Source organism: Amphiprion ocellaris, chromosome 8 (assembly GCF_022539595.1).
Source record: "Amphiprion ocellaris isolate individual 3 ecotype Okinawa chromosome 8, ASM2253959v1, whole genome shotgun sequence".
Taxonomy (NCBI): domain Eukaryota; kingdom Metazoa; phylum Chordata; class Actinopteri; family Pomacentridae; genus Amphiprion; species Amphiprion ocellaris.
The window spans coordinates 14,855,134-14,868,014 of record NC_072773.1 but is presented as its reverse complement, the minus strand read 5'-3'; the positions used below and the strand labels follow the sequence as shown (position 1 = coordinate 14,868,014).

General features: G+C 36.7%; 1 long non-coding RNA gene across 2 annotated transcripts in view; it reads right to left on the bottom strand.

The window, feature by feature from the left end:
- LOC129349548 (uncharacterized) overlaps positions 1 to 3,010 on the bottom strand; it is an 11,403-nt gene extending 8,393 nt beyond the window's left edge. For both annotated transcript variants that reach the window (XR_008602595.1, XR_008602596.1), the window contains exon 1: positions 2,832 to 3,010. This is a non-coding gene — a long non-coding RNA (uncharacterized LOC129349548). The remainder of the gene's footprint in view (positions 1 to 2,831) is intronic.
- Between the last annotated feature and the right edge of the window lie 9,871 nt (positions 3,011 to 12,881).

Sequence of the window (12,881 nt, the reverse complement as noted above, 5' to 3'; positions counted from 1 at the left end):
TTTGAAAAAAAATCATCATGAATTTTGGCGCAAAAAAAATGCCATAGTATACTATGTCGAAAAATGTCATTTTTCAACATGTTGTGAAAACGTGCCATATGATGAAATAATGTAAAGGAGGCTGTGAAAAACACTCCAGAAAGGTTTGCTTTGAAAAAAAACTCATCATGAATTTTGGCGCAAAAAAAACGCCATACTATACTATGTCGAAAAAAAATGCGATTTTTCAACATGTTGTAAAAACGTGCCATATGATGAAATAATGTAATGGAGGCCGTGAAAAACACTCCAGAAAGGTTTTCTTTGAAAAAAAATCATCATGAATTTTGGCGCAAAAAAAACGCCTTACTATACTATGTCGAAAGAAAATGCCATTTTTCAAACATGTTGTGAAAACGTGCCATATGATGAAATAATGTAAAGGAGGCCGTGAAAAACACTCCAGAAAGGTTTTCTTTGAAAAAAAAATCATCATGAATTTTGGCGCAAAAAAAACGCCTTACTATACTATGTCGAAAAAACAAGCGATTTTTTTTTAACATGTTCTAAAAACGTGCCATATGATGAAATAATGTAATGGAGGCCGTGAAAAACACTACAGAAAGGTTTTCTTTGAAAAAAAATCATCATGAATTTTGGCGCAAAAAAAATGCCATAGTATACTATGTCGAAAAATGTCATTTTTCAACATGTTGTGAAAACGTGCCATATGATGAAATAATGTAAAGGAGGCCGTGAAAAACACTCCAGAAAGGTTTGCTTTGAAAAAAAAATCATCATGAATTTTGGCGCAAAAAAAACGCCTTACTATACTATGTCGAAAAAAAATGCGATTTTTCAAACATGTTGTAAAAACGTGCCATATGATGAAATAATGTAAAGGAGGCCGTGAAAAACACTCCAGAAAGGTTTTCTTTGAAAAAAAAATCATCATGAATTTTGGCGCAAAAAAAACGCCATACTATACTATGTCGAAAAAAAATGCCATTTTTCAAACATGTTGTAAAAACGTGCCATATGATGAAATAATGTAAAGGAGGCCGTGAAAAACACTCCAGAAAGGTTTGCTTTGAAAAAAAAATTATCATGAATTTTGGCACAAAAGAAAAAACGCCATACTATGTCGAAAAAAGAAGCGATTTTTCAACATGTTGTAAAAACGTGCCATATGGTGAAATAATGTAAAGGAGGCCGTGAAAAACACTCCAGAAAAGTTTTCTCTGAAAAAGAAATCATCATGAATTTTGGCGCTAAAAACGCCATCATATAGTATGTCGAAAAATGTCATTTTTCAACATGTAAAAACGTGCCATATGATGAAATAATGTAGAGGCCATCACAAACACTCCAGAAAGGTTTGCTTTCTAATTAACTAACACTAACCCACTATGACGTTTTTAGAGCCACATGGTATACTATGACGTTTTTAGAGCGACATGCTATACTATGACGTTTTAGGGCGACATGCTATAATATGACGTTTGTAGAGCGACATGCTATACTATGTTTTTACAGCCACATCGTATACTATGGCGATTTTTTGCGCCAAAATTCATGATGATTTTTTTTTCAAAGACGACTTTTACCATAGTGCTTTTCATGGCCTCCTTTACATTATTTCATCATATGGCACGTTTTTACAACATGTTGAAAAATGACATTTTTCCACATAGTATACTATGGCGTTTTTTTTGCGCCAAAATTCATAATGATTTTTTTTCAAAGAAAACCTTTCTGGAGTGCTTTTCACGGCCTCCGTTTACATTATTTCATCATATGGCATGTTTTTACATGTTGAAAAATCGCATTTTTTTTCGACATAGTAGATTAGAACTACATGCTATACAATGACGTTTTTAGAGCAACATGCTATACTATGACTTTTTTTGGGTGACATGCTATACTATGATGTTTTTAGAGCAACATGCTATACTATGACGTTTTTAGAGTGACATGGTATACTATGACATTTTTAGAGCGACATGCTATACTATGATGTTTTTTGAGCCACATGCTATACTATGACGTTTTTTTGGGTGACATGCTATACTATGATGTTTTTACAGCGACATGCTATATTATGACGTTTTTAGAGCGACATGCTATACTATAATGTTTTTAGAGCGACATGCTATACCATGACGTTTTTTGGACGACATACTATGCTATGACGGTTTTTGGACCAAAGGCTGTACTATGACAATTTTAGAGCGACACGCTATCTTATGACGTTTTTAGAGCGACATGCTATACTATGATGTTTTTAGAGCGACGTGCTATACTATGATGTTTTAAGACCAAAGGCCATACTATGACGTTTTTAGAGCGACATGCTATACTATGACATTTTCAGATCAACATGCTATACTCTGACGCTTGTTGGGTGACACTCTATACTACAGGCTTTTTAAATTGACATGTGACTATGACTTTTTTTTGTTTTAGTTTTTTTGTTGTTTTTTAGCAACATATAAGAATTTGAACAGTTTTAAAAATTACTTTACTTTTACTTGTGCAATGAAATACTATTGTATGGCATTTTTTAGACGACATATTATACTCTGATGTTTTCTTGAATAACATACTATCTTGAGAATATACTACACTATGACATTTTTTGAACCACATATCATACATGACAATTTTAGGCCATACTATGTTATTCTTGAAAAGTATACTATACTTTGACATTTTCTGAACTACATCCTATACTATGGTGTTATACACAGAGTGCTTTGGTTACATGTTGATTTATAATCTAGATTTTTTGTTTTGTTTTGTTTTTTGATGGGATTACCACAGACCTGACCGTGAACACCATTGACACCCACCTGAGGGAGACGCTGCCTAAGATCTCAAGGCTGCTTGGTCGTGGTCTTTCTGGTCCTGCTCCAGAACGCCTTCATCAACTACATCTTCTTTTCAAGAGGCCCTCAGATGCTGCAATCTCTGACCTTAAGGAGGAACTGCTACTTTCACTCTGTAACGAGACGGCAGTTATTTTAAAGACCCAGCTCCTGGTGGCTTGAAGTGAAAGTTTAACACCCATCAAAACGGAACTACAGACAGTTAAATCTGAGCTGTCGGTCAGTATTTCAAACATCAAGTCCGACCCGGCTGCCCTAAAGCACATCACCGACGACATCGTCACACTCCAAAGCAGAGCACCTGTCTGCTGAACTTTTAAAAGAGGACTATAAATGTGAAGAATGTGAGCAGCAGCAGACTGTGAGCAGCGGAACAGATGTGATCAGAAAGAAGTAATTTTCTTTTTTCTTTTCTTTCTGGTTGACTTGATGCTGTCAGATGCAGATGTTGGAGCTGATTCTGATCTTTCAGGATAAAAAGCTGCTTTTCCTTCACAGACTTTTCAGGAAATTATTCTCTCAGGTTTTCTCTGCTATTTATATTTTTATTATCTGTAATTATTTCATTATTTCTTTATTGTAAAAATAAAGTTTGAGGCATAAAGACTCATTTAGTTATTTTAATCCTGAAATCTTTGATGTAGCAGAACTAAACTTCCATTTTCCTTCTTGTACTTCTGATACTAGAACTAAACGTATCTTTAACGGATCATCTGCTTTTATTGAATCAGCAGCAACATCACAACAACAAATGAGACAATTTTCAACAAATTAATGAAACTGGTGTCATTTAAAATTCTCAGTCTGTTTTAGTGTCAAATTAAAGCTGATTACTGACAACTAGAACATTAACGTTACTGTTTTAATCACATTTAAGTTTCCTGAACGTTACATTAATGTCAACCAGTCACAGTTTTATGAACTTAACCACATTACATGAACACAACACACTTCAGCTGTTTACATTAAACTCAACACGTTAGCTTGATGCTACGTTAGCTTTAATCAGGCTACGACTGAGCAGCTAGCTCGGTTAGCATCGCTAACATTAAAGCTAATATTTACTATGCTAACTTTCTTCTCTGGTCAACACACACTGAAACAAACTCCACCAACGTCTGGAGTGCATGGCACACATTATATCTGACACTAAAGCTGCATATAAAGTGCATTAAAAGCGGCACCGATACGAAAATAAACATTTACTTACGAACTATTAGAGTCCTTTCAGTGTCTGCTGGTAGAATCAGCCGAAGGTAGAAAACTGGTTAAAACAAGCCAACGGGCAGGAAAACTGTCTGTGGAAAATGTTCTGCTGCTCCACCGATAAATAAACCAACAGTTATTATATCAGAATTAATCCAAACGAGGAGAGCAGAGTCTCTGCTGCCTCCTCCATAGGACCTGTCAATCATTCCAGACAGGACTGTCAATCAAGTCGTCCCGCCCCCTGGCTTCGCAAAACTTTAACGCTCTATAAAAAAAATTCAATATTGATTTATTTTAAGATCGGTCACCTGATCTCTCATTTTGACCATGAAAACTCACGAAAAAAAATGTATGTACAGTCTATGCACCGTACTCTGTTTGGCTCCACACTTGCTGATGACCACTTCCGGTCTCAGAAAATGAAAAAACTGACCTTTTTTTTTGTTTCTGTCTCTTACTGATTTTACTTTCTTGTTATTCTAAATATGAAAGGAAAATCAAAGCATTTTTTAAAAAAAAAAATCGTATATCCCTTTTTGATCATGAAAAGGAAAAACGCCTTGTATTTCAATTTTAATTTTTGTATTTTAAAACGAAAATCAAATAACCACTCGTTTTTTGTTTTTTAATACCCGTTTCACAACGGAAAATCCAATTACCAGATCCGTACACAGACTCTTTTCAAATGTTTTGTCTTTAGTTTGAGTCTTCTTAAATGTTTAGTTTTGCTCTTTTCTCACCTTTTATTCTTTTCTAATGTCTGATTTGATTTAGAAATGTTTTGTCTTTTTAATGTTTGTTGTTCTTTCAAATGTTTTATCAGCCTGTTTGAAAAAAAATCCTTTTCTTTTCCAATGGTTAAGTTTTCGATTAAATCTTGGTTAAGGTTTTTCTTTTTAAATGTTTTACCACCTTTTAATGTTTAATTTTCTTTTTAAATGCTTCACTGTATTTCCTGTTTAATTCCTATTTAAAGTTTTATTGTCTTTAAGATTTTATTTTCTAATTAAACATTTAATTTTTTAATTAAATGTTTAGATTTTTTAAAGGTTTAATAATCTGATTAAATGTGTTGTATTTTTCTTAAATGTTTAATGTTCTTGTTTAATTGTATTTTTTTAATGTTTAATTATCTATAATATTTCATCTTTACCGTTTCATACTTTTGTTTAAATTTTTTTTGTTTAATTTCATAACTACATGTTCTGTGTCTTCTGTTTAATTGTCTAATTAAATATTTTGTTTAATATAATTTAATTGTATTTAATGTTTAATTTTCTTTTTAAAAGTTTTATTGTATTAAAGGTTTTTTCCTCTGATTTAATTGCTTTTTTAAAATGTAGTTTATTTGTTTTTTTTCTCTCAAGATTTTAACCTCAACCTCAGAAATGAAACAAACCCTGAAATCACACTGAAAATACTTCTGTGGTCACAATCATGAGTTACTCAATTATTCAGTTTATCAATTCAGCTTTATTTGTTTAGCACCTTTCACACAAATGACAAAATTAAACAAGCAAAGAGAAAAAACTATGCTAAAACTATGATTAAAACTCAAAAACATATTTTAAAAAAAGATGTAACATCGTAAAATATGATGTGTCCAGGGGATGAAGGGAGTTTATTGAAGTGTTCTTGGGCTCACATGGCAAATCATTTAAAATATAAACTTGATATTCAGTCTAAGGAAACTGGAAACTGCAGAGTGACAGAAGAACCAACAATATCTCCTGTTTTCTCCTTTAATGAGTCGATTCTTGTGCTTTCAGACCAAAGAACTACAGACTCTTTACAACCTGCTCAAACTCTTGGTACAGGACCTCACCACACGGGTCAAGAAGGTTTCCATCTCATTTCTACTCTGAAGCTCACCTTCTCCTGCTCAAACTGCTGATAAATGTTTCTGCTGCTCTAAAGTCTGGTCTCCAGAACTTCCTAAAAACTCTCAGTCTCTTCTGCTGCAGGTTGCTATGTAGAACTGTTACAGAAAACCTCACTAAACCACATGGAAGGGCCTCAAGATAGTCGTCCAAATGAAACTATACAAAAACCAAACTTGAACAACCCAAACGCTAAAGTCTCCTGCAGCCTACCAGAGAACCTCTGAGAACAGAGAATCAGGACAGGAACTCTTACCTTCTGGACAACCAACGTTGGTTCACAAACAAGAATACAGAATGTGTCTGACCAAAAACCTCTAAAGACTCACTACAGCCAAGATAAAGACACAACTCACCTGCACCAAATCCACTAATCACTGCACACATTAGCACCAGGTGCTAACTGTGGCTAAAGAACCACATTTACCAAGACAACTATGCAGTACAAAGCCCTGAAGCACACCAAGAAACACATTAAAGACGATTTTACTGCTGGAAGCTGCAAGCCAACGCCTAAAGAACAAACTAAAGCAATGGAGCCAAACCTGGTTCACTGGTGAAGAGAAGCAGAGGAAATGTTTGTCAGCAGCTAAATAAAGCAGGAAGACACTGAGCTGCTCAGGTGTTCCTGATAACACCAAGCAGCCACCTGGACAGCCAATAGAAACACAGCTTCCTGGAAGTCCAGAGGGCTGGGTTAGTGAAGGAAATTTAGTTTAAAGTTGAAGCAGAAAGTTAACAAAGAAAGTTGATAACCACTTTCTGATACCTGAAATCTCTGAGTTTTCACACAAAGAACACCTGAACATGTCAAACTGGTTCCATAGTAGAACCATCATTGTAAAAATGTCATAGTATGGTGTGTTGCTCAAAAAACATTATGACCCGGCTGTCTAGGGTCACCGAGGAGCAACACAAAAACAGGACAAACGCTGGTTTCCAGGGGGTTAGGCGGCTATTTATTTGAAGGAGCAAGTTTACAACAACACAACATGTGAGCAGAAAAATCACAGTCTGTCTTTAGTTCAGCTGATAATATTAGTTTTTGTCTTTTTTATTGACCAAACTTTTCAGGAAGTAGATGAAGAATAATTAAAGCTCTCATGTAGAAGTCCAACTTATTTTGGATCCTTGTGGAGAGTTTAATCTTGGAGTTTGTAAAGCTGTTGAGTTTTTAGAGTCACATGGATTGTTTTGACATTTAATAACCGAGTCCTGAAATAAAATTACATTTAGTCTGGACTAAACAAATAACAGCAGCATAAATCTCAAATGTCATTATGAGGAGTCTGGATTGAGGTTTCTCAGTTGATAATGATCAAAACATGAAATTTAGGTTGATTTAAAGGAATATTTCACCTTAAATCTTTGAATGTTGACCTAAAAGGTTGGTTTCAGGAAGTATTCCACATACAAGGTCCTCAAACATCCACCTTAAAGGAACATTCCACCAAAAATCCTTGGACATGCACCTAAAATGTTGGTTTAACTGAGTATTTCATCCAAAATCCTCAAAGAGACCTGAGGGGCTGGTTAAAAGGAATATTCCACCTAAAACCTCAAATATAGACCCCAAAGGGTGGTTTAGAAAAAAATCCTTCAATGTAGACCAAAAAAGTTAGTATGGAGGAATATTCCACCTGAAATGTAGACCTGAGAAGTTGGTTCGGAAGAATATATCATCCTAAACATCCTTAAATGTAGACTAAAAGATGGTTTGGAAGAAAATTCCACCTAAAATCCTCCAATGTAGACCTAAAAGGTGAGCTTAATGGTATATTCCACCTAAAATTCACTACCTTGGAGGTTGGTCTGATGGTATCCAAAATTGTTTAAATCAATCCAGCTGGACTTTAAGAAGGTTCCTTGAAGATGTTTCACCTCTCATCCAAGAGGCTTCTTCAGTTCTGGCTTCAAGCCGAGGCAACATCAACCACCACCAGAACTGAAGAAGCCTCTTGGATGAGAGGTGAAACGTCTTCAAGGAACCTTCTTAAAGTCCAGTTGGATTGATTTAAACAACTTTGGATAACCATGACCTGGATGAATGAGAAACTACACGGACGTCTGATGGTATATTCCACCCAACGTCCTTGAACATAAACTTAAAAAGTTCGTTCAAAGGAATATTCCACCTAAAATACTTCAATATTGACCAAAAAATCTTGGTGTAAAGGAGTATTCCACCTTAAATGCAGACCTAAAGGATGGTTTGGAGTAATATTCTACTCTAAAATCTTCCAAGGTAGACCTAAAAGGTTGATCTGATGGTATATTCTACCCAACATCCTGGAACATTTACCTAAAAGGTTGGTTTAATTGTATATTCCCAGAAGAACCCTTGAACATCGGGCTTAATGGTATATTCCACCCAAAATACTTGTACATATACCAAGAAGACAGTGTAAAGGAAATGTAGACCTAAAAGGATTGTTTAAAGGAATATTTAAATGGTTATTTTCATTATTTAATAACCTGTTATCAGTCAGAACCCTGGCAAACTTATTTTCATCAATTTTTTTAGTGGAAGTCACAAATAAAGGAGTTCTTGGTTTTTAGCAGCGTTAGTGAGTCAAAAGCTGCTGTTTCAACACAGACACGTTCACATGCATCCACAAACCTCTCAGCACTCAAACACCCACAGACAGGAGGCCAGCTGGGCCGAGGCTCGGCGGCGTCCTCAGACCCACGAGTCGGGGAGTCGCTGAACTTGTTGGTCCGGTTTGAAGGCCTCCATGTGGTCCAGTAGAAGTCCACGTAGTCGGTGTTGGCTTTGAACCGCAGCGACTGGCCACCATCAGGTGGACCGGCTCGTCCTCGTAGGACTCCTCCTGTAGCCTTGAGGGAACCACAGGAACATTCAGTAGCTGTTGGAGTTCTTCCTGTCAGGCTCGTGGTAGAACAGCTCTGAAGAATCTTGTACTTGTCTTATCTGGAACAATCTAACAGCCTAAACTGTTAACAGCGATGTAAAGAAGCAAACACACAGGTATAGATTAGGACTCAAACTAGATTTATTTTAGAAAACAAATCAGCTTAGAGGCATTTGTTCACATGTGGCTGAACAGGAGGCCGTCCAATCAGATTTGAGGTCTTCACTCTGTAGGTTGGTTGTTCCGTGAGACTCTTGGACCTCCATCAGCTGACATGGATGTTTGATGGTCTTCTTCTCTAGTGCCAGATGGTTCATCCATGAATTCAGCAGCTACAGACTGAAATGAAGCTCATGCTGCCGTTATTGAATTCCTGTTCCAGATCAAATGTTCAGAGCTCACCTTGAATGCAGCCATCTGCTGTCTGATAGTTTTTCTCATTGTAGTCTTCAATAAAGTCTTTTTCCTCATGTCAGGATGTGGTGAGACTCTTTCTCAGTCGCTGCAGACGTCCCTCATTGTGCATCTCCAGAGAAGAAACAGAAAAACTGATCACTGCTTCAGCATCACAAACGCTCTCCAGCATTGAGAGTGTTTTAGGAATTCATTCATTGTGTTGTGAACTTTGAAGGAGCAGAAACTTTACAGCTGCTAAAGATATAAGCTCCAATTCTATATGTTTTAGGAAATGAAGTTCATCAAATGAACACTTGATTTTTGCTGACAACTCTCATTAAATTACTGAAGAAATCCAACATAAAAATCTGTAAACTCTCAGGCAGCTTTTGTTAAAGTTTGTCTATAATTCTATCATCATGTTCTGGAACCAGGACTCTGCAGAAGTTCCTTCAATCAGATACTTGTGTGTTTCTATTTAAGGCCTCAGGTTTGAACGTACAGCAGAGGATTAGAAAGGAGTGATTTTAATATTTAAATCAGTCCAGTAAATGTTTGGTGTGAAAATTATTAAAATTTTGATTTAGATAGATTTGTGTCAAATAATATTGTAGAGTCTCACTTAAATATATCCAAATGAGTTCAGTGTATTTACATTTTATAGAATATTTGATTTCTTAATCTCAATACTGTAGGGTCTGACCCTAAATATTATAATGATGTAAATTTAAATAATAAATAATGTTGTAGTGCAGAGTCATAAACTTTAATCAGCTAAACTTACATAATAAATATCACTGCACAATCTTAACCTGAACATTCATATTATTGAGGTAAATTTACATAAATCATGATATTCTAGAGTCTTAACTGGAATATGTCTAACATGAATCTTTTTGTATTGTGCTGATAAACAACAATAACCCGACTTTCAGATAATATTTATTCACTGTGTATTGAGTAGTACTCATTTTGATTTAGACAGATTAGCATACAGAACCCTGTGATGTTTATGGTTTACAGCTGAGAACTGGTTGCTAAAAGTACAGAATACTATTTCTTGTTTTATGTGTGATAATTGGCAGCAAACATTCTCAGAAGTGGAAATTGACAGGGTTGTAATAGTACTGTTCTTGCACAATATTTGTCACTTAATTGCCCTCAGGATGCTGTCGTTGAGCTACCAGTTTTACAGAACAGGCAGATGTTGCAGCTAATGATGCTGTAATTCACATAAACAAGGAAACAAGTCCATCATAATTTGAATGTTAACAGTCCAAAAAAAGGTCATTTACAGCTTTCCTATTGGGTTAAAGCGCCAAAAAAAACCCATGAATAATACTTTGTAAAAGCGAGAGGTCGGTAGCAGCTTTCATTTTTTATTACAAATACCCCAAAATATCTGTTGTACCCCCCGTGTCCCCCCCGCCCCCCTAAAATTAATCTGGATCTGCCCGTCTGACATGAAAGCTCAGATCGTTTTGCAGTTCCTGTCCTTAACAAGCAGCAGGTGGCGCTGTGAGCTCCTCCCCTTCCCAAAGCACAGGCGGTCAGTCTAGTGACCCCACAGCACCCCACTGTCTGGTTAGAGGAGACCCACATCACTCCATGTCCAGACGGCAGATGAATCACGCAAAGTTGCTGCAGATCCCGTCCTGGTTTACAGAGCGGGATGTAAATGGAAATGTTTCTTCACTGCCACACTAAAATATATCACTGCATTTAGCCTCTAGTTCAGAAACAGATTTTGGGTGTTTTATACTCACTTTTTGTCTCTTCTACAATTACATGCAAACGGGAAATTATGCAAATGAGGCGATGACATCATTTAGCGACTTCTAGCAACTTTTAGGACAGCCAATAGCTACTTTCCTTACTGAGGAGTTGGCAACACTGGTCAAAACATAAACGATGCCTCTCTTCCATCGTTGTAAGGTAGACAATGTGCTACAAGCCCAGTTTTATCATCAGTAGCTGTCTTTCAAGCTGCACAAATAACATTGGTGTCTGTGGAGTGAACAGGGACCGTCTGCAAATTGCAAAACTGCTGCAACAGGAAAGAGAGACATAAATATTCAATAGCTTCTCTCTGATACACTGTAGTGTCACCAAAATCACTGCAGCCTTCAACTGGCTCCTGTTGACACCAATGTTATTCCTGCAGCTTGAAAGACAGCTACTTTTGATAAAACTGGGCTTGGAGCACATTGTCTACCTTACAACGATGGAAAAGAGGCATCGTTTATAATGAGTTATTGATGGTGGAATTCTGAATCTGTGAATATCTTTCCGATTTTACTGAACTGTGGCCCCAAGGAGCCGTGGTGAGCGTCCTTTATTTTCATTTCTGAAAGGTGGCAACCCTAGTGGGAGCAAAAAAAAAACTCCCATTTAACAGGAAGAAACCTCCAACAGAACTAGGCTAGGAGGGTGGCCATCTGCCTCGACAGCACTGAGGATTAGTGTGTTGAGGAGAAAGACCAGGTAATCTTTTCCAGCATACCTTTAAACAAAGCTCCCCCTACAATCATTTGGAATAGACACCACTCCATCTGCTATTAAACTCTGTTCTCACTATGCAAATGAGTTGTTGCGGTGTTGCTCTCTGTCTTTGGTGTTGTGTATATGTGTTAGTAGGAAGAGGTGGAGCTATCTGGCCTTTCCTTTCTGGCTGCCAAGCTGCTGTTTCTTTCTTCAGAATGTGGAAGTGCAGTGCAACTTGCTTTAACACCAGATTGATATCTGCACATAGTCTTTCTTATCTGACTGCAGCATGTTCTGCACACTGCATTTATTCTTCTACTTGGTTTATTTCCCATTGTTTCGCTGCTGTGTCTCCATGGGTCATGCTAACTTTGCATTCTCCAGCTTCATTGCAAAGATTCAGGGTAACAAGGGCCAGACATAACAGGGCATGAAAAGGACACATCTCTGTGAAGCTTCCTAAAAAACATATTTAGTTGAATAATTTGAAACAATTGTTGAAAAGTCTAATTGAAAGTAAACACAGACATCCGATTGGAATTGTTAGTTCCTCTTGATCCCCATTCATTAATTATATTAACGTTTTACTTGTGTTGATTAACTTGCCTGTGTTTGTCTGGTGTAAATGGGGTCAAAGTATGACATTACTCTCCCAAGGATCATGGCGGAATTATGTGACGAGTGGCGTACTTTTGTCTGTCTGTCTGTCTGTCTGTTCGCAACATTACTCAAAAACAAACAGATTTGGATGAAATTATCAGGGAAGGTCAGAAATGACAGAAGAACCAAGTGATTAGATTTTGCTTCTGCAGTTGTCTTTCATCTAAAATGATGGACATCCTGCCAGAAAATCGATCTCACAGTCAAGTTTGGGCCTTTATACTGAACTTTATCTTTAATTCACGTGTTTTCTACCATCTGACAATAAGGTCATGTGCTAATCGGAGCAGTTGCTTCTGAAGATTTTCTGAGGATGATATTTGTAATTGACGCAAATTTGACAACAGTGAATGAACTTATCGAGATTTATCCGTTGGAAATCATACGAGGAACAATTGACTAAATTGCCCGCTACATATTTAGGTCACGCGATTCGGTATCCGTAGATAACATACACATGTATGACACATGCCTGTGCTCAGCGCAAGGTCATTTCATCCATCGGAAATGAT